Genomic DNA, 23,188 nt, shown 5'->3' on the forward strand with positions numbered 1-23,188 from the left:
TAGATCATGTATAACTTAGTTATAGATTTTATTTAGGTTTATGTTTGTTAAAAATAAATAAATCTATAACTAAGCTATACATGATCCAATGAGTATGAAATTTTTACTATAGTTCAATCATACAATAATTAGCCCACTATAAAAATTTTATCATAATTGGACCATAGAAACTGCAGCTATGAATTATTCCAATTAATTACAAAAAATCATAGATCTAAAGCCACAGCAAAAACTTTGTCCTAAAACTTACCATATTATATATTCACTGTGTAGATCTACTCATGTGGAGTCTAACAAAATTAGATTTTTTATTTTATGATTTTTCGATGATTTACTATGATTTTTTAAAAATTCAGCCAAAATAAATAAAAAAGAAAAAGACAAAATCACCTTCAAAACTGCTTATAACAGGGCCAGGGGAGGTAAAATAAACAGTTTTAAAAGTTGAGGGAGGTGTTTTGCTCGATTTTAGAGTTCAAGGAGGAAAAACAGACTTTTGCGAAAGTTGAGGAGGTAAGGTAGACATTTTTCGGAAAGAAATGAAACGAAGATTGGATTGAAGTCAAGCCCATAGTCATCTTAGTGTGCTCAACCAAACGCGGGCCGACGGCCACTGGTTGGCCCATTGGACGGTGGCCCATGTAAGGTCCAGTAAACCCTCCCAGCCTCCCGCCATGTGAGGTCCAATTCTCTTCGAACAAACAAACAGAGTGAACAGGCAGAGCAGCAGAGGTGAGAGAAGGAGAAGACCATGTCGGCGGCGCAGCAGCAGCAGCAGCAGAAGCGCGGCGGCCTCGGCCTCGGCGGCGGGAGCGGAGCAGCAGGAGGAGGTGGAGCACGGGCCATTCCCCATCGAGCAGCTCCAGGTACGGACCCGGCTCCCCTCGGCCCGCGCCCAAACCCTACACGGCTTCTTGGGTCCGGTTCTTGTTCCCCTCGCGATGCCCCGGAACGGGCGGCGTTTCCGAGGCCGAGGCTTTCTTGAGGCTCCGGCTCCGCGTTCTGCGCGATTAGGGAGTGGAGGTGGGCTTCGTCGCGGGTTCGGGTTCTTTGGGTGTGGGGCTGGGTTCTTGGCCGAAGAGATGGGAGGTTCTTGAATCGTTTGTTCCGCACTTGGTGGAGCCAGGGCAAGCCTTTCTTGGATGTTCCGATCCGTGCGAGTATGAATTGGCGTTGGTTTTCCTTTTTCCCCAGCTGTTGCCGCGGTTTATTGACTGCGAGAAACTAGGTTCTTTGTTGATTAACTTGCCTTTTCCCGTGAATGACGCGACGATTGTGAGAGAGTATGGAATTTCCAGGTCATGCGTGATTGAATTGACATGGTCTCGGCAGATTCTTGGTTGCCAAAACCTAGGTTCTTGATAATTCGCCACTTCACATGAATAGCGGTCAAGTTTGAGCGATTATTGGGCTTTGTTTGGTCCTTTCTACCACGGATTGCACAATTGTCAGTAATAAACAGTGTCAACGTTTAGTACATTCATTGCTGTACTGAGATGATGTGCTTTCAACTGGAATCATGACTAGGCTCTCGAGTGGATTCATGGGACATGGGTAGTTGCTTCTGAAATATGCTTGAGAAATGAAGCATGAAGTCACCATCCTGTTTCTTGTGAGAATTGCTCTTCTGTTAATTGATTTTCCTGTGCATACATCATTTCAGATGAGTCTGACATAATTTCAGTTCATTGCTGCCTGAACCATATTGGCCTGAAATAGTTTCCCTGTGCAAACGCCTTCAGAAAATGAGGAATTTGTTGCCTGAACTATATTGGCCTGTTAGTTAATAAATGGCACAATTGTAGTTCATTGCCTAAGGACATGGTGTTCTTCAATTGTAGTCAATATACATTAGCAAAGGCTCTTATGATTGCATTTTGTAGTTTGTATCTATTCCCTTGTTTCAGTGCCATTTAGGTAGCAGACTAACTGTAACTAGTTTCTTGAAACATAAAAAGGGCACATTGCTCTGTTAACATTAAATTTGTGTCATTTGTGGTCTAGGCTTCTGGAATAGCTGCATTGGATGTGAAAAAGCTGAAAGATTCTGGTCTGCACACTGTGGAGGCTGTGGCTTACACTCCAAGGAAAGATCTTGTGCAGATCAAAGGAATAAGTGAAGCTAAAGTTGGCAAGATAATTGAAGCAGGCAAGTAATATGGAACTATATGTATTGAGGCTATGTTGTAGGGAAGTTGTGTTGCGTACTGTTGAACTCGTAACTGTCTACAAACCTTTTGCAGCATCCAAGATAGTTCCACTGGGATTTACAAGTGCCAGCCAACTACATGCGCAGCGGCTGGAGATTATTCAAGTTACAACTGGATCAAGAGAACTTGATAAGATCTTGGAGGGTAATGAGCTTGTAGATTCCATGATCTTACTTTTCCTACAGAACTTAAAACTTAATCTAGTTACTCGCAGTGATTTAGCATTCTGTTATAGTGTTATGACATACCTGCAACAGGTGGGATAGAAACAGGATCTATCACAGAGATATATGGTGAGTTCCGCTCTGGAAAGACTTAATTGTGTCACACCCTTTGTGTTACATGTCAGGTGAGATTTTTGTCTATCAACCCCTTCTTGGCTTTTTCCATTTTATTTTGTTGGTGTAAAATATGTAAACAATTTACATTGCAGCTTCCACTGGACCAAGGTGGTGGTGAAGGAAAGGCTCTGTACATTGATGCAGAGGGTACGTTCAGACCACAAAGGCTCCTGCAGATAGCTGACAGGTGATACCTTAGTTGCATTTTTTTTAATTATTATAACATAAATTTGATCACTAAACATGCTCATACTGGAATCTAGGTTTGGGCTTAACGGTGCTGATGTGCTAGAGAATGTGGCTTATGCCAGAGCTTATAATACAGATCATCAATCCAGACTTCTGCTGGAGGCAGCTTCCATGATGATAGAGACAAGGCAAGTCCAACTTATTGTTTTGAGTCTACATGTGAACTATATGTTACTTTGAGCACATAAGCGTGCTTTACTTTCTATCAGTTGTGCTCTAGGTAAATAAATTGAAATTGATTTGGTTATCTTTTGCTTATGAATCAAAGGGATCATGCCTTAGTTAAAGTACTGATCCTTTGGACCCACATAACGGTAACATGTGACAATAAAATACAAATGCAACTCTCATACTGAACTGGACTTCACTACTATTTACAACATTAGTATTGTCTGTTTTCACTCTACGTGCATTGTACAAGAATATCCCATGTTGCGATTCATATAAGCTAACTAGCTAAAACATAAAATGGTTAATTAGCTGAGGTATGTACCATATCAAACCTTGCATTACATTACAGCTAATTAATTGTATGCCCTGGTTTGTCTGTAGGGATATACCAATGCAGTGTTTGCTACGCTTAGTCTAACCTGAATACATGATGTGCTGCTTCACAATCAAATCACATTAGGAAATGCAGAATCCAGCTAAATTTGTCACTGCAACTGCTTACTCTGCCAATGTCTGTGTTCTTTGATTATCAGTATATATCTGTTATGAAGACTAGTGATTATGGAGGTAGCTTGGTCAGAATTTCTAATCTGAATATCTACATCTGCAGGTTTGCTCTAATGGTTGTTGACAGTGCCACAGCTCTGTACAGAACTGATTTCTCAGGAAGAGGGGAGCTATCGGCTAGGCAAATGCATATGGTTAAGTTTCTGAGAAGCCTTCAGAAGTTAGCAGATGAGGTTGGTATAAATTGTTATTATTTTTTGTCTTCAAGAACACCAAGTCTTTTCTCTTTATGGTTTTTGTCTTAGCTTTCAGTCAAATGAAAATGCTGTTGACGCTGGATATCCCTTCATGATTTTTTGCTTTTCTTAATTTGATTTGATTGATCATGGCAGTTTGGAGTTGCTGTGGTTATCACCAATCAAGTAGTAGCACAAGTGGATGGCTCTGCTATGTTTGCCGGACCACAGATCAAGCCCGTTGGTGGTAACATCATGGCTCATGCTTCCACAACAAGGTACATTATGCCAGCTATCAAGAACTAACTGGTTTTCTCCAAGACCCAGGTTCTGTTCTGTTCCTATCCATATCGTATCTTAAAATGTCGATAGTGTCTCCAACTCTCCATCAGGCTTGCTCTTCACAAGGGAAGAGGGGAGGAGCGGATTTGTAAAGTAATAAGCTCTCCCTGCTTGGCTGAAGCTGAAGCGAGGTTTCAGATAGCTTCTGAAGGCGTCGCAGATGTCAAGGATTGAGGCTGTCTTATCTCTGCATACAGTGCACAGTAGCTTTGTCTCCAGTGCTTGTCTGCTATCTGCTTTGTCATTCCTTGGGTCAGCTGCTGAGTTTCCCCACTTTGATGTACAGAACACTTGCCTTCACAGATGCGGTTGCACCTGTAACTGATCCGAGCATCCTGTTGTAAAGCGATGCCTGTTGCCCTGTTGTGTGTTGCATGAGACCTGACAACAACAAATATTGATATAGAATTATAGTTATGATGTATCAAATATCAGTCCAGTTCCCATTTTTGCGTTTATTTGTTCAATTATCACAGCAATTGCTGGAAGTGCAGTGTGTAGATAATCGGATTCACAGAACAATGACCGATCCTGATAAAGTAGTAGTGAATGTGACAATATGTGACTCCAGTTGACACGATCTTGAGTTCTTGACTATTGGTGCAGGTTGCCTGGCAGTTGAAGTGGGCACATGACTAAAGTTATTGAGGAGCTTTCAGAAGTTTGCTGATGAGGTCAGTTGTAAGATAGCATTCTTTTTTTTTTCATTGAGAAAATTGTAGCCTTTACCTTTATCGCTATGTCTTAGCTTTCGTTCAAATGAAAATTCTGTTTACAATTTGTTCGGTTTTGCTTAATTTGATTTTATTAGTCACGGCAGTTTGGAGTAAATGTGGTTATCACCAATCAAGTAGTAGCACTTTGTTGGTGGCAATTCCTTCAAGCATTTGATTTTTGCTGTCGTAGCTCCCTTTCCTCTTCTACGTGTTCTTCAGGCTCAGTTTTTTTTCGTCCCCAGATAATTTCTGGGGAGATTTGTTTCTAGATCCATTTTGGGCTTTGGGATTAACCTGTATTGTGTGCTTCGAACTCTCTTTTCTCTCTTAACTGAGGAGCTCTTGTCATTTTCGTTAGAAAAAAGCCCATTGGGGGAAACATCATGGTTCATGCTTCGACAAAAAGGTGCATTGCTCTACCAGTTGATCATACTAACTAGTCATCTATATCCAAGCCCCTAATGTCGGTATTCCTATCCATGCCCATTGCTCTTCGCAAGGGACGAGAGGGGGGACCTGTAAAGTAATAAGCTCTCCCTGTCTGCCTGAAGCCCAAGCAAAGGTTTCAGTTAGCTTCTGAAGGCGTTGCAGATGTCAAGGACTGAAACCATCTCGGCTTAAAGGCTGCACTGCAGCATCTGCAGATCAATTGTTGGTCAACTGTCTGCTTTGTCATCGCTTGGGTCAACTGAACTGTTGTGTTGCCCCTCCTTGATGTACAAAATGCTTGCTTTGGGAGATGGAGATGGCAGTGGCACAGTGTGCCGGTGTTGCTGTTGTACAAAACGAGCATTCCATGTAATGTCAAATCTGTTGTCAAGCACTAAAATGCAAATGATTCTTGTTAGTTCTGCTGAATCAATTGTTTTCTCGGTCCGCATTGCATTGTTCAGTACTCCAGTTAGCATGGCTGTTTCTGGATCGGCTGGAAGACTATGGACGGTCCTCGAGGCAGATCAAAACCAATAGCCTAGACTGCATCCAAGAGGAATGAGGCGAGCCGTGGGTTCTCTACCTTACTTTTTCCCCCTCTTTTTTTTTGTCTGCTTAGTGGCAATTGTTTGTTCAGTCGATGGAACGAGTCTGGTACACGGGACACCGTCATGTGCATTCTGTCATGGACTCTCATCTGCCTTGTACACTGACTCACTGTTAGTCATTCCTCCAGTTGTCAGTGCCTCAGTGGAACTTCAGCAGGGGGTGGATGAGTTGGAGAAGTTTGGGGTGTCACGTAGAGAGGTTGCATGGGGTGTTAGGACGCTAATAAAAAAATAAATTACAGAATTCGTCCGTAAACCGCGAGACGAATTTATTAAGCTTAATTAATCCATCATTAGCACATGTGTATACTGTAGCAATTAGTGTTTAATCATGGATTAATTAGGCTTAAAAGATTCATCTCGCAATTTACACGTAATCTATGTAATTAGTTATTTTTTAGTCTATATTTAATACTCCATGCATGTGTCCAAACATCCGATATAATAGGGTGTAAAGTTTTTAGGTGGGATCTAAACAAGGCCTGAGAAGACAAAGGGATTCATAGGGGGTGTTCGGCTGGTATGGTTGTGGAGGAATTTGGATGGTTTAAAAGAATTTTGGAGGAATTTGTGAGAAGAAAATACTGTTCCGGATGAAAAAAGAAACAGATCAAGTCGGATTTAAGGGCGAACGGGGCCATAGTGCCAAGAACAAGTGAACAACTGATCAAGCAGCCCGCCCATGTACTGACTAGTTCGAAGAGAAGAAAGAGTTCCCCGATCCTTCCTAACCGTAAAGCAATTTTGTTTGCTACTCTGCTGCTGTTCTACTGTACAGTATATCTGTGCTTCCTATCCCATTTCCATTTCTTCTACAATCCAGTCGCCAACTGCTGCAAACAGTAGAGGAACTTACAAACGTCCTACCGGGCCGAGCCAGGGCCTTTTTTTTTCATCGAGGTCAGTTGACTACTTGGCTTAGGGCACGAGAGGCTAACGTTCCTGTGGTTCCAGTACCAATAAAGTAGTCCATACAGACATTAAGACTACAATTCACACAATGCAAACTATCACTACTTGTGGTCTTAAAATTCTTTTTTTTTTCTTTCATTATGTGTAACTTTTTTTTTCTCTCTTCTTTTCATGTATTGACCATATTCTCTCTCTAAGCATATGTAGCTTCTACATGTAACTATGACAACTCTAGGGCACCTACTTTTTGTATATCGTAGATTTTGGTGCTACTTCTAAAGCCACTGCCTTGGGGAAGCCTTAAAAGCCTGATAAATTTAGCGAAAAGTTATTGTTCTCAACAGTCGGCAGACTAGACTCTACACCCAGAGCTGCGCCCCTTGACCGGCCACCATGGCTCTCATGCGCACGGAGTATTGGCCGGGAAAATGCAACAGCTTGTCGTCGCTTGCACGTTACATGTTTGTGATGCAATGGAGGTTTTACTTTTTCAAAAAAAAAAAAAATGGTGCCGAGGCGGTAGACCTCACACTCAAAGCCATCAATCACAAACAGTTGACTTTAACAGGTCGTGCTAGCTGGCGCCAACTGCCATCAACAACCGTGCCAGCGGATTCCAAGTCATACGCGTAGTTCGCATCATATATAAACATGACGTTGCTCTCATATGGAACTAGTTGTTTACATGTTTTGCATAAACAGGGCCAAGTCAATCTTCGTAGGGAACATGGTTTCGTGTTGCGCCCCATGGTATCTCTCTAATTCTGAGTTCTAAGTGAGCAAGGGTCTGTTTGACAGAGCTTCACTAGTTCTAGATCCATCAAGATCCACATGGAATAGCTCCACCGTTGATATGGGTCATGGGATTCACCCAAATGTTTGGTACAGCTCCACGCTTCTCTCCATCTTACTTCCAACCCGAGCCCACGTGTCAATGGGTATAATGAAAAATGCAAAAAAAAAAAACCATGGGTTTCTAACTCCCAACGAGCTTGCACGCAGTTGGAGCTCGCAGCCACCGGTAGCCGCGACCATCGGCGAGCGTCCGTCCGGCCAAGGGCGCACGCGGCCTCGGTGGGTGTAGCCCTGGCCAAGGGCAGGCGGGGCGGGGCAGGCGTGCAATGACGGGAAATGATAGGAAAGAGAGAACAAAGCATTATTTTTGTATAACCAGTGATAGTGGCGGGTAATTTTCTCCAACTCCACCTGTTTGGTAGATCTAGGACATATCAATGGTTTTGGAGTTGATAAGTGTTTGGCTAGAAAAATTGAATACGGATCATGTCGTTTTAAGCTCTGCCAAACATACCCTAGATATGTCAAAATTTGTCCATTTCCTTGTGTCCCTAACCGATTTATGCTTTACAGAGGGTCCTAAACATAATTTGGATCCGGGCAAGCTTTCTCAGCGAGCTTACAAAACTTGGACACCGACGACCTGCGCAGGCCATGCTCTTAACCATTTTCAGTTGCTCTTGCAAACAGAGAGCACGCCAGAACAGACCCTCATATTCCAAGAAATGGCTGGCACCGCCGCACTGGTTTTCGCCGGCAAGTCGGTGGCAACGCCAGCCATCTCATTCATAGTCAACAAGGCCTTCAGCTACCTCAGGGACTGCCACCAGGCCGAGGGCATGGAGGCCGTCAAGGATCGGTTGGAGCAGCGGCTCACAGAGATCCAGGCGGTCCGTCAACCTCGAGCAGATCGACGCAAAGAAGGGCCGTGCGTTGGACCAGTGGCTTTGGCGGTTCCGAGATGCGGTTGAAGGTGCTGAGGATGCACTTGATGAGGTAGGCTACTACAAGCTTGAGGAAGATGCACATCCACAAAACCTCCAACATCACATTCAGGTACGCAATCCGGTCACGAGGTTCTTCAGAGATAGGGTATTTGGAAGATTTGTGAGGCATACCTCTGAAGGAAACATGGTGAAGAAGCTGAGAAAGGCTATCCAAGATTTAGATGGAGTTGCAGAAGGTGTCTGCACATTCCTTCAGCTTATCAGCCGGTTTGACAGTCGTGCCTTGCCAGATGGTGCTGAAAGCAGTGATCGACAGACTAGCTCTCTGGTGGGCACTGAAATCTTTGGCCGTAACAGGGAGAAGAATGAGGTCATAATGTGGTTGACTAATAATTTAGATGAAGGTTCAAGCACTTGTAGAGCCAGCACGGTTCCTGTCTTTGCAATAATTGGCATCGGAGGTATAGGGAAGACCACCCTTGCTAAACTTGTGTGCAGAGATTTAGAAGGTTCACCTCACTTTGATATAATTGTGTGGGCACATGTGTCTGACAATACATTCAGTGCAACAAGGATAACAAAGAAGATCCTAGAGGCAGTTACAAAAAACAGGCCAAATGCTGATAGTTTGGAGGCACTGCAACAACTTCTCAAAGAGCAGCTCAACCCTAAGAAATTTTTGCTTATTTTAGATGATGTTTGGGAAGACAGAAGATGGGAAGAATGGGATAAATTAATGGCGCCTTTGCAGACTAGCCAGAAAGGAAGCAGGATCCTGCTGACAATCCGAATGCAATCTGTGGCAGATATGGTTGCAAGTGCGATCGGGAGTGAACCGAAGTATTTTCACTTACGTGGACTAGATGAAGACGCCAATTTTACACTATTTCAGAAAGTCGCATTTAAAGATATGCAAACTGAAGATTACACACATCTCCTGCCAATTGCTAAAAAAAATGTAAAGAAGTTTCAAGTGTGTCCATTGGTGACAAAGATTGCAGGTGGATATCTGAAGGAAAATGTTCCTAATGAACAATACTGGGAGAATCTGTACACACAGCTTGAGCAGTTGAAAGGAAGACTGGATGTTATCATCATGACTGTTCTCTGATCAAGCTACCGGCATCTACCAGAAGACTTACAACTCTGCTTCAGATACTGTAGCATTTTTCCAAAAGATTCTATGTTTAAGAAGGACGAATTGGTGAAAATGTGGATGGGATCAGGACTGATTCCACATGTTGAAGGTGGAACTGAGAAGCCAGAAGACATCGGCGAAAGATACCTGGCACAATTGACAAGAAAATCATTTTTTTCTTTTGTGCCAACAGGAGATCCTAACAACAAACACTACTCAGGATATTATATCATGCATGATTTATTGCACGATTTATCACGCAATGTTTCTTTTGGCGAATGTCTAAGACTTGAATCTGTTGATTATATGCATGACAGACATACAGTTAGACACTTGTAGATTGCAGACTTCAGCAAGTTAACAATTGAGAAGACTAAGGCAATCTCATTCTTCAAGAATTTGCGCACACTTGTCATAGAAAGCTCCAGTGATCTTGGCATGGCACGTGTATATGCACTGGAGAAAGTTGTAAAGAACTTGAAGCGGTTGCGGTTATTGATCTTAAAAGGGGTTCCCGAATTTTGCTTTGCAAAAGAAGTTGCTAATAAGCATCTTCGTTATGTCTCCTTCTCTGGGATGCAAAAAGTACAAGGACTTTCTAAACTCTATCACTTGCAAATACTTATTGCAGACAGAAGTATTGACATAGGGCCAGAGCAATTAAAGTTCGGAAACCTTTCTTGGTTGAGATATGTGTCCCATGGATTTGGTGAGTTATTTGTTGACAGACTAACTTCCCTTCAGGAGTTGGACAACTTTCAGATTCAGGCAAAGGAAGGATATAAAATAAGTTCTCTTCAAAATTTAAGCAGTCTCCGCAAGTTAAAAATGTGTAACCTTGAGAATATTGGGAACCGTGGAGAGGTTACTGAGGCCAAACTGCACGAGAAAGACCATCTTAAGTCATTATCACTTAACTGGTCTGTGACCAATAACGACTCTCCTAATAATGAAGATGATATGGTTATTGAGGAACTTCGGCCACCCGCTTGCCTTCAAAATCTTGAAATTGCAGGATACAATGGTTTTCAATTTCCATCTTGGATACATAGCTTTCAGACTACGGTGTCACTGGAGCTGAGGAAGTGCAGAAATTGGGTGTGCCTCCCAGCTCTTGGAAACTTATTGTCGCTCAAGCATCTTGAGTTGCAAAATACTACTGAATTGAGACAGATCGGTCAATCATTTGATGGTTCCTTGCCTCCAAATCTGAGAACTCTGGTTGTGGAAGATTGCGGAAATCTGAGGGTGCTGCCACCTCTACCTTCTAGTTTGGTGCAGTTGGAAATCAATAATGTTGGGTTGACTATCCTTCCAAGAATGTGTGACCATCATGACAACATGGGTTCCATAGGCTTGCTACCCAAGCTACTCTCAGTCATCATCAGCAATTGTTCAAATTTAACTTCTTTAGAAGGGAGCTTTCTACTGCAGGAGCACTGTGTCCAAACTATTCGGACCCTAAATATCGTTTATTGTGAAAAATTGACTCGTGCTCCTTTGTTATTTGTGGAAATGAAGGGCCTCACAGAATTTCGCATTAGTAGATGCATCTTATTGAGAATGTCAGAAAATATTGATGGTGGACTACTACTCCCTAACACACTCAAGGAACTCTCCATAGAGCAATGTGGGGACTTCGAGCTCCCACTAGTGAATTCAGTGTTTGGTCTTACAAATCTTACTTCATTGAATTTGCGTATTTGCTCCAGAGTGAGGTCCCTCCCATCATCTGATGTGTTCAGGAGTCTCAGGGCACTGCGGGAGATGTTTATAACGAATTGTGATTACCTGTCATCCCTGTGTGGTCTCGGAGCACTTGCATACCTCACCTGGCTAGAAATCAGAGACTGCGAAAGGCTTGAGGAGGGTGCCTCATTAGGTGAAGTTTGTGGAGACGTGGTGCCTGATTTCTCCCTACAGGTGTACACACTCTGGGTCCATACCACACCTATGTTGGAAATAGAACCACTGCGGAGGTTGCGCAACGTGAAGAACTTGATAATTTCCGTTGGTTGTGACCGCATATCTCAACGATGGCTGCAGCAAAATAGGACATCCCTTGAGTCCCTGGAGATACAGAAACCTAATATCATGCTACCACTGGAAAATCTTTCCTCTCTCAAGAAGCTGGAGTTCGATACAGCTCCTTATGACCTGCCCTTTCCCATTTTGCCCTCCTCACGGGAGTCTTTCATCATTAGAGGGTGTGATCCACAGTTGTTGGATGATTGGACAAGGAAAGGGACCTCCGAATGGCACACTATTTCCTGCATCCCTCGCGTGAGAATAGGTATGGTCAAATTTTCTTCACCTATTCAAATTCTTGCCTACTTCTTCCGTGCCATTATATGTTATGACCGGCGTCCAGTACGTCAGGAGCCGGCGCACAGGTGGCTAGGAGGCCCGTGCACGGGGCTATGAGGCGCCTGGATTAGATGGGCTAATGGCGTTGTTATCTTTATTTGCTATTTCCCTCAATAGGATATTTATTTTTTAAAATAGGATTTTATAGAGTGGCTATATATATATATATATATATATATATATATATATATATCTTGTAAACAATTATTGGAGAATTAAGCAAGGCAAATATCTTGTCCGGCCTCAAGGGCCATCTACTGAGCCTCTCCTGCCTCCTTCCCCTCCCTCACGTGAGCTCTCACCGCCACGGCTCCGCGCCGCCGCTGTGAGATCAAGCCCCGACCTCCCGCCTTCCATCCCTATGCACTACGTAGCCGGGGTAGGATCAAGGATCCTAACAATCTGGTATCGGAGATGTCAGGCTCCGATGCTACCGCTGTGGTGGACGCCAAGACCACGGCGCCGCCGGTCCATCCAGTCGTGCCGCCGGCGACGCTGGGGCGCCCCCTCGCGGAGATCGCCCAGCAGCTGGCCAGCTTGAACATTGGGCAAGCGCACCTCTCCTCACAATAGGCATCCATGCAATCTTGCCTGGCCACCGTGGAGAGTCATCAGGTGTCTTCATCGGCGGCGACCATGCCCCAAGGTTTCTGTCGGGTTCATAAACCCGGGGTCCCCCAGGGACCGGCTTCCACGCCAGGGCTCGGCCCAGGAGAACAGCATGTAGTCCGTGGGTTGGCCCAAGAGTCTAAAAACGCAACGGGCCGGGAGGACAGTCCGGTCGCCAACCGGGAGGTCTACCCAAAAGAACAAGCACCCGCCCTTCAACTTCTTCGGCCCACCTCTCCGACCGGAGCACTCGCTTCGGACACCAGCCGCCTCCAGGTGGTCTCTCCGATCGGAAGGCCTGGCCCAAAACGCTGCTTCCAGCTCCGACCCCGCGACTCCGACCGGGGACCCGTAGGAAGCCTGCGTACCGCTCTTCTCCGACTGGCGCGGCCAGGGCCGACTGGGGCCATCCGACTGGGGACGCCCGCTCGGAAGGGACCAGGGGCGAATGGAGAAGGCAGCGCACAAGTCAAACCACGATACCGGGACCATACCCTGTACGCCTGCGGGAACAGAGCTCCACAACCGCCCTGACACAAACAGTATTGTAGGCGCCGATATTTGTATCTACATTATTGTAGGCGCCGTTGGACTCTCGTACGGCAAATAGCCCCCACATGCCTCTGGGCACCGATAGTACTGTGGGCGCCAGGAGTCACCATACCTGGTACACGTGGTAGGGCTCCTCACATACCAACATTATTTTGCAAGTACCAACATCCACCCTTCCTGAAGAAGCTAACACAACCTCCCATGTGCACCTGACATTCTACAGTGACATCAACAGTATTGTGGGCGCCTACCATCATCGCTACCCTCATCGGCGTGGGCAACAAGGCTTAGAAACATCCGTACTCTCTCCCTCTCACCTGTAAAGCCATCCTCTTCATCTATAAAAGGGGATGTGCTCCCTCCAATGAAGGAGGCCGACTTCTTCAAGTTCAGATTCATTAGATCGATAGCTCACAACCCCTCAAGCACACGCTTAGACTTCTAGCTCATAGCGGAGTTCCGGTCGCCCTCGGCCCTTCCGGTCGGACCCGACCGGGCCTCTCGTACACCCCTCCTTTCTCCTTCTCGTTTGTAACCCCACTACAGACTTCGAGCACCTGGGCTCAGGAATAAAGTCACCGACCGACCCACACTGGACGTAGGGCACGTTGCCTGAACCAGTATATATCCTGTGTCATTGAGTGCGAGGCCACCTCCTGTAACAGAACCGCCCAATTTATACAAGATCAAGTATGGCTGTCCCCGCTAACACGTTGACACACACATACTTTCACTTATATAAACCCGGTAGTCCGCCGAGTGTCCCGAAAGACCTCGGTAAACCAACATCACAACCAAGATCGCGTGATTAAGCAAATACACATCACATACACAGGGTTGCAGCGGAAATAATATTACATATGGGTTCACAAATAAAAGTACAAGTTTGGGTTTCAAAACTGCTTAGTGAAAACAACATAGCTTTCAAATGATTACATTAATATAAGTTCTAAATATATTGCTAGCATAAGTGACATCATCCGACAAAAACATATAGATGAGAAGTAACTATAGAATCACCGAGCCCACTGGTGGTTAACCACCATCTTCAACAGGCCAAGAACTCCACCTGCAACATGGTGGGATAAACCCTAAGTACTCGAATGTACTCAGCCAGACTTACCCGCCGGAAACCAAAACAAATGACACCAAGGATCATGCATAGCTTAATTTAGTGGATCTGGCTGGACAACCTTTTTGCATAAAAGCTTGAGTAACCATTAGCATTATTCACATGTACTAGCATTGACTTTTAGCCATTACCTACCATCTATATTAGCACATGTACTAATCAACCATGTGATTTAGTTGCAAACAATAATAACCATATCAGGTATTTCATGGCTCATCATCATTCTCACCATCATTATCATCATCATTTAACCATATCTTTATATTTAGTGAATCTACGTTCTCAGTCAAGTTCTCACTATCTAGGAGAGACGGCGATTCGAATCGATTCCTATCCAGCTGGAGGGGTATTCCTAAACACAAACCCTGCTTCCCCCGTCAGGGTCGCAAACGAGTCACCTTTGGTACGATTCAGGAGTCGCGAGTCCGAACAGATCGACATTCTCAGAGAACCACTCTGCCAAGGTTGTTCGGGACTCTAACCCGCCTTGGACTTATGCCAATGGCTCTCTGCACATCCTTACTACCTCCAGAATGCACGCCACCGCTCGCGTCCCCGGCCTGAGTCAAGCTACTAGGCTTCGCGGTCGGAACGACTTATCCGACCAGATAAGTGTTAGGCTGCGTTCAACATGACATGAGGACGTACAGCGTATCGGTCCTTAAACGACACAGACAGGGATAGATTCACACCCAACACCTCCATGCCTTGTTGCTACACTACCATCATCCTGTTCGGTCTCCTTTCATTATTAACACATGGTTCTTTTTCATGATAGCAAATATAGCCAACCGTGACCAGAGCTCATCCTACATCTCGTAGGTGACAGGAAATCACTCGACTTCTACCGATCTATGCATAGCTAAGCATCATTCGATCCTACACTTAATTAGGATTCATAGGATTTTATCTGGACAAGGTAGGGATATAATGCAACAATTGGTTCCAACCAATTCCTATACTTAATGCATCATCAACAATAAGAGATACTCAATATATTTGTAAAAACATGGGAGGCTTATAATGCTCTGGGGCTTGCCTGGGATCCGACACAAGTCAGTTCAGTTAGCTTGCACCGTCTTGGTGACACCTTCGGTCCTGGCACTTGCTTAGTCCTTCCATCTTCGGGATATATCCACCAAACCAAATCTTCGAGTTTGGCTCCATCTCACATCCTTCACGTGGTTCATCTAGCGTACCTAAATGAGATGCAAGATACATGTGTATAAATATAAAGAATAGTACCCTGAGACGCATTACAAAATAGCAAGCAAGACAAGCATAGTTTACACTAACACACTTAAGTACTTTGCGATGCTTAACTTAAACATCACACAATCTATCATGCTAAGATGGCAAAGAAGACGACAACATCAAGCATGACACAAGTTTCCCAAGATCTCAGGTGCTCTAACTCAGTCATCATTCAAGGCATAAGTCACACTTAACAATATACAAGCAAACACTATAATTGGAATCTGCCAATTTCTGGACATGCAAACAGCAGCTATAAGATTTAGCTATAACTGGAGTTACACAAATCCAAATGACTTGCAAGAAGACATTTTGGAAATCTTATGGAATTTTCTACAATTCATCTTTAATCATCTTAGCATGATTCTCAAGTTAACTAAGTCAAATATACCCATTTACAGAAACTGGTCCACAATTAACAGAGAGTAGCCATTTCTGAAACCCAACTTTAAACAGGCATAGCTCACAAACTACAAGGCCAAATACCACCACATTTTAACAGCAGCTAGATACATGAATTATCTACAACTTTTGTATAAACAAGTTTCACAACAAAGCACATTATCATGAAGAACTTTGCTAGGTTCCCAGATCTGTCCATAAACCACATTTGCAAGAAAATAAATATTAACTTATGTTGCAAACACATAATTAGGCAAAACCAACTTTATCAACATGTCACACATGACTAAAGAACACCATAAAACCTAGTGTCCATGACCAAATAAATTCTTTTAATGCATTTCTTAATTTATTTTAGATAACAAGGTGACTTAATGAACATATACCAAAAGTATACAATAAATTCTACAAAAATTACAGTGGCCCACATATCCTCTCATTAGTCTACTATACAAATTTCACTCCATTTGAATATGTATAGCAACCTCTATGAAAAAGACAAGTTGCTAAAGCAAGAAATCATGTGAGAGCAAGATAAAACAATAACTCACTCATACTTCATCCAATACTCATGAAATTTTTACCACACATCAACTATCACATGAGTAGCATGCCACAAAAATTTCACTTCATTTGGAGCCCTATATCTGCAATTATGGAAAATAACAAATTCAACTAGCATTACAACCTTACTGCACAAATCTATTTTTACCGCAAAATATTAAAACTAAAACATGCTATATTATAGATCTAATGCATATATAATTTTACAAGGATTCCAAAAAGTCCTCATTTTCTATTTTACGAATTTCCTACGAATTACTATGAATTTCCAAAGATTCAGCAAATTTACTGCAAATAGGTCCTTATTGGTACTATTCCTTTGAGTCACTGACTTCGCAGTTAAACCCTTCTATTTTGCCAAATTTGAGCCCAAGGCCTCTGGTCGGAATTAAAAGCAGAGGAGCATGCCGGACTTGCTGTTGCCGGCCGAAGGAGGCTCGTCGGCGATGAAGGAGGGGTGCTGCAGCTGCGCCGGGCTCGCGCGCGCCCACGGGATTCCTCAGCACGGCCGGAGGTGGCTCGTGGCTGCCTGGCCACGGTGACCGGTGGCCCAACGGCTGGCGTAGCGCGCTGACGGTGGCGCAAGGGCGGCAGCGGCTGGCTTACTCCGGCGATAAGGAGTGGCACACGCAGACGAAGACACCACGGTGCACGGGAGAGACATAGGGGACTCAAGGGAAGCCTCACAAACGGTGACAAAGCCAGCAATGTGCAGCAGCCCCGTCGGATTGAGATGCTGCAGCTCTAGACCCCACTCGTTGAGAAGCCCACATAGGAACCAGTGCACGGGGTATCCCAAACTGCGCTCATGGAAGGTAAGGAATGAAACCACCTCGTCGGGACGAGGTTGCAGGAACTCCTCCCCTCTGGGACCCTCCAGTGCGCCACCTCCAGCGGTGGTAGAAACCCCTTCTTGACGAAGGCCTCCACCACCGACTTCCTCACATTGGACGACCTCCAGTCCGATATCTTCACTCTGGATCACAAAATTATTAGTGAGTTCCTCTCCTCTCCCTCGCTCTCTCCCTTCTTTCCTAGAAACCTCCGTGGCTCTCAGGAACGCTCATGGCAAAAAGGAAGAGAGTAGGCGGCAGCGGATGAAGAACAGACAAAAGAACAGAACAAAGAACCCTCTCCCTACTCCTACTTAAAGAAAAGGGAACAATGGTTAAAAAAGGACGTGCCAATCGGGGAAGGCAGAAACGGCGGGGCAAGAATTTCTCTTTGTTTTTCCATTTAATGCAGATGAGACATGCCCTGAACCGATGTGACGCGCCCCGCTCGATGGAATGGCTCCTGATCAGACGGGACGTGGCCTGGTCGTGGCCCACCACTAGCGCACGATAAACCACCACCGCACGATGGGCACAGGAACCGAAGCACCACCACACGCAAACGGCTCCCCACTTCCCCAAGACAGACCTGGGAGACAAAAAACGAAATCTCCGCCGGGAGACCAACCGGCCCCCTGAGTCGATCGAGTCGCTCAGTATTCGCACCGAGACACAGGTAGGAAGCGAAGGGACGCCCCATGTGGGCCATGCCGACTCCATCACGAACGACGAGCACGGGTCCCGGTCGGACGTTTCCGACTGAAAGCTCTCCGAGCCCCACCACTCCAGTAGTCAAGGTAAACACTATCAAAACCCCCTCTATTTCTTTATATCATTCATACATCCATACACGCATTTCATTCCATATGCCCACGCCTCCCGGACGATTCGGGCCATGAACCGCCCGGGGGCTCGGGAACTAAGCATCGCACGTGCAGTGAAATGCACTAGAACGCTCCGTGTTGCGTCACAAAGCGGCGGTTGCCTCATTCGACATGGGTAACCAATAGAGCCAGGGGAGAAAACTGTAGATGAGCACCGTGCGGACCTAGCCTGGTCCGACAGACTGGGTCATCTCAACCTTCTCGTTCGATCCTGAACCTCTCGCCTGGCCCACAGAATCTCCATCGAGGGGAGGCCGTTAGGCCACCTGGGTCGGTCTTTGGAACGACCTAGGCATCTGCCGGATTGCAGGTAAAGGAGTAGTGGAATGTCACAAGAGGGCTATGCCAACCCCATCACGAACGACGGACCTGGATTCCACTCGATCACACTCGTTAGCGAACTCACCGAGCTAGTCTTCGAGCCCGAGCGATTGGGACAGGCGATGAAACTCAGCCCCTCCGGTTGTGAGGAACCAAGGATGGGGTAACGCACAATACTCACATCGACCCCCACAAAATGCCTGATAGGGCTCGGGGGCTCAAGATAAACGCCAAGGACGGCGACCTCGAACTCGCCAGACCCACGACTGCGACTCGCCCGATCTCGCGGCGCGTAACGACGCCAGGATCCACGAGCATCGCCTCGTCCAATCTTTAACCAACTAACTACGCTTCGGCTTCAAAATGGCTTCACTTCCGACTGCGCTCCAATCAACCTGGGACCGCGACTCCTAAACTCGCATAACGGCTTCACTTCCGACTGCGCTCCTAGGATCCACAAGCTCTGGCTCATCCGATTCCTAAACTAACCAAACTAACTCTCTTGATCCACGGCGCGCACCGACGCCTGGGTCTGTTCACGGCTCCGCCTCGCTCGATTCCATGGCACGCATCGACCCCAAAGATCAGTGAGCTCTGACACGTCCGAACCAAGCTATCTCCCTCCATGGCGCGCACCGATGCCAGGGTTTGTCCTGAACTAACCTTCTCACCCGATCCACGGCGCGCATCGACTCCGGGATCAGTAAGTTCTGTGTCATCTCCGCGCCTAGGAACCGCCTCGGCTGCGCAACGACGCCGTGGTTAACAAAATTCCATCTCAAAACTAAAAACATGCACACACGCCCGCTAAAACAACCCCCCTGGCAGTTCTGCCCGAACCACCTGGGGGCTCGGGGGCTACACCTGTGGGTGCCCTCGACACGACAGAAAAATCTCCCCCGCTGACAACGTAGAAAACCCCCCAGCCGGTTCTGCCCAAACCGCCCGGGGGCTCAGGGGCTACACCTGAGGGTGCGCTCGCGCGCACCCGCCGTCAAGACAAAAAATCCCATGGACGATTCGGCTCAAATCGCCTGGGGGCTCGGGGCTCCTGTCGGGTTCATAAACCCGGGGTCCCCCAGGGACCAGCTTCCACGCCAAGGCTCGTCCTAGGAGAACAACATGTAGTCCGTGGGCCAGCCCAAGAGTCTAAAAACACAATGGGCCGGGAGGACAGTCCGGTCACCGACTGAGAGGTCTACCCAAAAGAATAAGCGCCCGCTCTTCATCTTCTTCGGCCCACCTCTCCGACCGGAGCACTCGCTTCGGACACCAGCCGCTTCCAGGCGGTCTGTCCGATCGGAAGGTCTGGCCCAAAATGCTGCTTCCTGCTCCGACCCCGCGACTCCGACCGAGGACCCGTAGGAAGCCTGCGTACCGCTCTTCTCCGACTGGCGCGGCCAGGGCCGACTGGGGCCATCCGACCGGGGACGCCCGCTCGGAAGGGACCAGGGGTGAACGGAGAAGGCAGCGCACAAGTCAAACCACGATACCGGGACCATACCCTGTACGCCTACGGGAACAGAGCTCCACAACCGCCCTGACACAAACAGTATTGTAGGCGCCGACATTTGTATCTATAGTATTGTAGGCGCCATTGGACTCCCGTACGGTAAAAAGTCCCCACATGCCTCTGGGCACCGACAGTACTGTGGGCGCCAGGAGTCACCATACCTTGTACACGTGGTAGGGCTCCTCACATACCAACAATATTTTGCAGGTACCAACATCCACCCTTCCTGAAGAAGCCAACACAACCTCCCATGTGCACCTGACATTCTACAATGACATCAACAATATTGTGGGCGCCTACCATCATCACTACCCTCGTCGGCGTGGGTAACAAGGCTTAGAAACATCCGTACTCTCTCCCTCTCACCTGTAAAGCCATCCTCTTCATCTATAAAAGGGGATGCGCTCCCTCCAACGAAGGAGGCCGACTTCTTCAAGTTCAGATTCATTAGATCGATAACTCACAACCCCTCAAGCACACGCTTAGACTTCTAGCTCATAGCGGAGTTCCAGTCGCCCTCGGCCCTTCCGGTTGGACCCGACCGGGCCTCTCGTACACCCCTCCTTTCTCCTTCTCGTTTGTAACCCCACTACAGACTTCGAGCACCTGGGCTCAGGAATAAAGTCACCGACCGACCCACACTAGGCGTAGGGCACGTTGCCTGAACCAGTATATATTCTGTGTCATTGAGTGCGAGGCCACCTCCTGTAACAGAACCGCCCAATTTATACAAGATCAAGTATGGCTGTCCCCGCTAACACATTGACACACACATACTTTCACTTATATAAACCCGGTAGTCCACCGAGTGCCCCAAAAGACCTCGGTAAATCAACATCACAACCAAGATCGCGCGATTAAGCAAATACACATCACATACACAGGGTTGCAGCGGAAATAATATTACATATGTGTTCACAAATAAAAGTACAAGTTTGGGTTTCAAAACCGCTTAGTGAAAACAACATAGCTTTCAAATGATTACATTAATATAAGTTCTAAATATATTGCTAGCATAAGTGACATCATCCGACAAAAACATATAGATGAGAAGTAACTATAGAATCACCGAGCCCACCGGTGGTTAACCACCATCTTCAACAGGCCAAGAACTCCACCTGCAACATGGTGGGATAAACCCTGAGTACTCGAATGTACTCAGCCAGACTTACCCGCCGGAAACCAAAACAAATGACACCAAGGATCATGCATAGCTTAATTTAGTGGATCTGGCTGGACAACCTTTTTGCATAAAAGCTTGAGTAACCATTAGCATTATTCACCTGTACGAGCATTGACTTTTAGCCATTACCTACCATCTATATTAGCACCTGTACTAATCAACCATGTGATTTAGTTGCAAACAATAATAACCATATCAGGTATTTCATGGCTCATCATCATTCTCATCATCATTATCATCATTATTTAACCATATCTTTATATTTAGTGAATCTATGTTGCCGCTGCTCAGTCAAGTTCTCAATATCCGGGAGAGACGGCGATTCGAATCAATTACTATCCAGCTGGAGGGGTATTCCTAAACACAAACCCTGCTTCCCCCGTCAGGGTTGCAAACAAGTCACCTTTGGTACGATTCAGGAGTCGCGAGTCCGAACAGATCGACATTCTCAGAGAACCACTCTGCCAAGGTTGTTCGGGACTCTAACCCGCCTTGGACTTATGCCAATGGCTCTCTGCACATCCTTACTACCTTTAGAATGCACGCCACCGCTCGTGTCCCTGGCCTGAGTCAAGCTACTAGGCTTCACGGTCGGAACGACTTATCCGACCAGATAAGTGTTAGGCTGCGTTCAACATGACATGAGGACGTACAGCGTATCGGTCCTTAAACAACACAGACGGGGATAGATTCACACCCAACACCTCCATGCCTTGTTGCTACACTACCATCATCCCATTCGGTCTCCTTTCATTATTAACATATGGTTCTTTTTCATGATAGCAAATATAGCCAATCGTGACCAGAGCTCATCCTACATCTCGTAGGTGACAGGAAATCACTCGACTTCTACCGATCTATGCATAGCTAAGCATCATTCGATCCTACACTTAATTAGGATTCATAGGATTTTATCTGGACAAGGTAGGGATATAATGCAACAATTGGTTCCAACCAATTCCTATACTTAATGCATCATCAACAATAAGAGATACTCAATATATTTGTAAAAACATGGGAGGCTTATAATGCTCTGGGGCTTGCCTGGGATCCGACACAAGTCAGTTCAGTTAGCTTGCACCGTCTTGGTGACACCTTTGGTCCTGGCACTTGCTTAGTCCTTCCATCTTCAGGATATATCCACCAAACCAAATCTTCGAGTTTGGCTCCATCTCATATCCTTCACGTGGTTCATCTAGCGTACCTAAATGAGATGCAAGATGCATGTGTATAAATATGAAGAATAGTACCCTGAGACGCATTACAAAATAGCAAGCAAGACAAGCATAGTTTACACTAACACACTTAAGTACTTTGCGATGCTTAACTTAAACATCACACAATCTATCATGCTAAGATGGCAAAGAAGACGACAACATCAAGCATGACACAAGTTTCCCAAGATCTCAGGTGCTCTAACTCAGTCATCATTCAAGGCATAAGTCACACTTAACAATATACAAGCAAACACTATAATTGGAATCTGCCAATTTCTGGACATGCAAACAGTAGCTATAAGATTTAGCTATAACTGGAGTTACACAAATCCAAATGACTTGCAAGAAGACATTTTGGAAATCTTATGGAATTTTCTACAATTCATCTTTAATCATCTTAGCATGATTCTCAAGTTAACTAAGTCAAATATACCCATTTACAGAAACTGGTCCACAATTAACAGAGAGCAGCCATTTCTGAAACCCAATTTTAACAGGCATAGCTCACAAACTACAAGGCCAAATACCACCACATTTTAACAGCAGCTAGATACATGAATTATCTACAACTTTTGTATAAACAAGTTTCACAACAAAGCACATTATCATGAAGAACTTTGCTAGGTTCCCAGATCTGTCCATAAACCACATTTGCAAGAAAATAAATATTAACTTATGTTGCAAACACATAATTAGGCAAAACCAACTTTACCAACATGTCACACATGACTAAAGAACACCATAAAACCTAGT

At 45.7% G+C, this 23,188-nt stretch overlaps 2 pseudogenes; both read left to right on the forward strand.

Annotated features, from left to right (window-relative positions):
• Positions 1 to 751: 751 nt before the first annotated feature.
• LOC136485927 (DNA repair protein RAD51 homolog A-like) lies at positions 752 to 4,730 on the forward strand (annotated as a pseudogene).
• Positions 4,731 to 8,244: 3,514 nt separating this feature from the next.
• Positions 8,245 to 12,544, forward strand: LOC136489868 (putative disease resistance protein RGA4; annotated as a pseudogene).
• Positions 12,545 to 23,188: the final 10,644 nt, after the last annotated feature.

This window comes from Miscanthus floridulus, chromosome 10 (assembly GCF_019320115.1).
Source record: "Miscanthus floridulus cultivar M001 chromosome 10, ASM1932011v1, whole genome shotgun sequence".
NCBI classification, from domain to species: Eukaryota; Viridiplantae; Streptophyta; class Magnoliopsida; order Poales; family Poaceae; genus Miscanthus; species Miscanthus floridulus.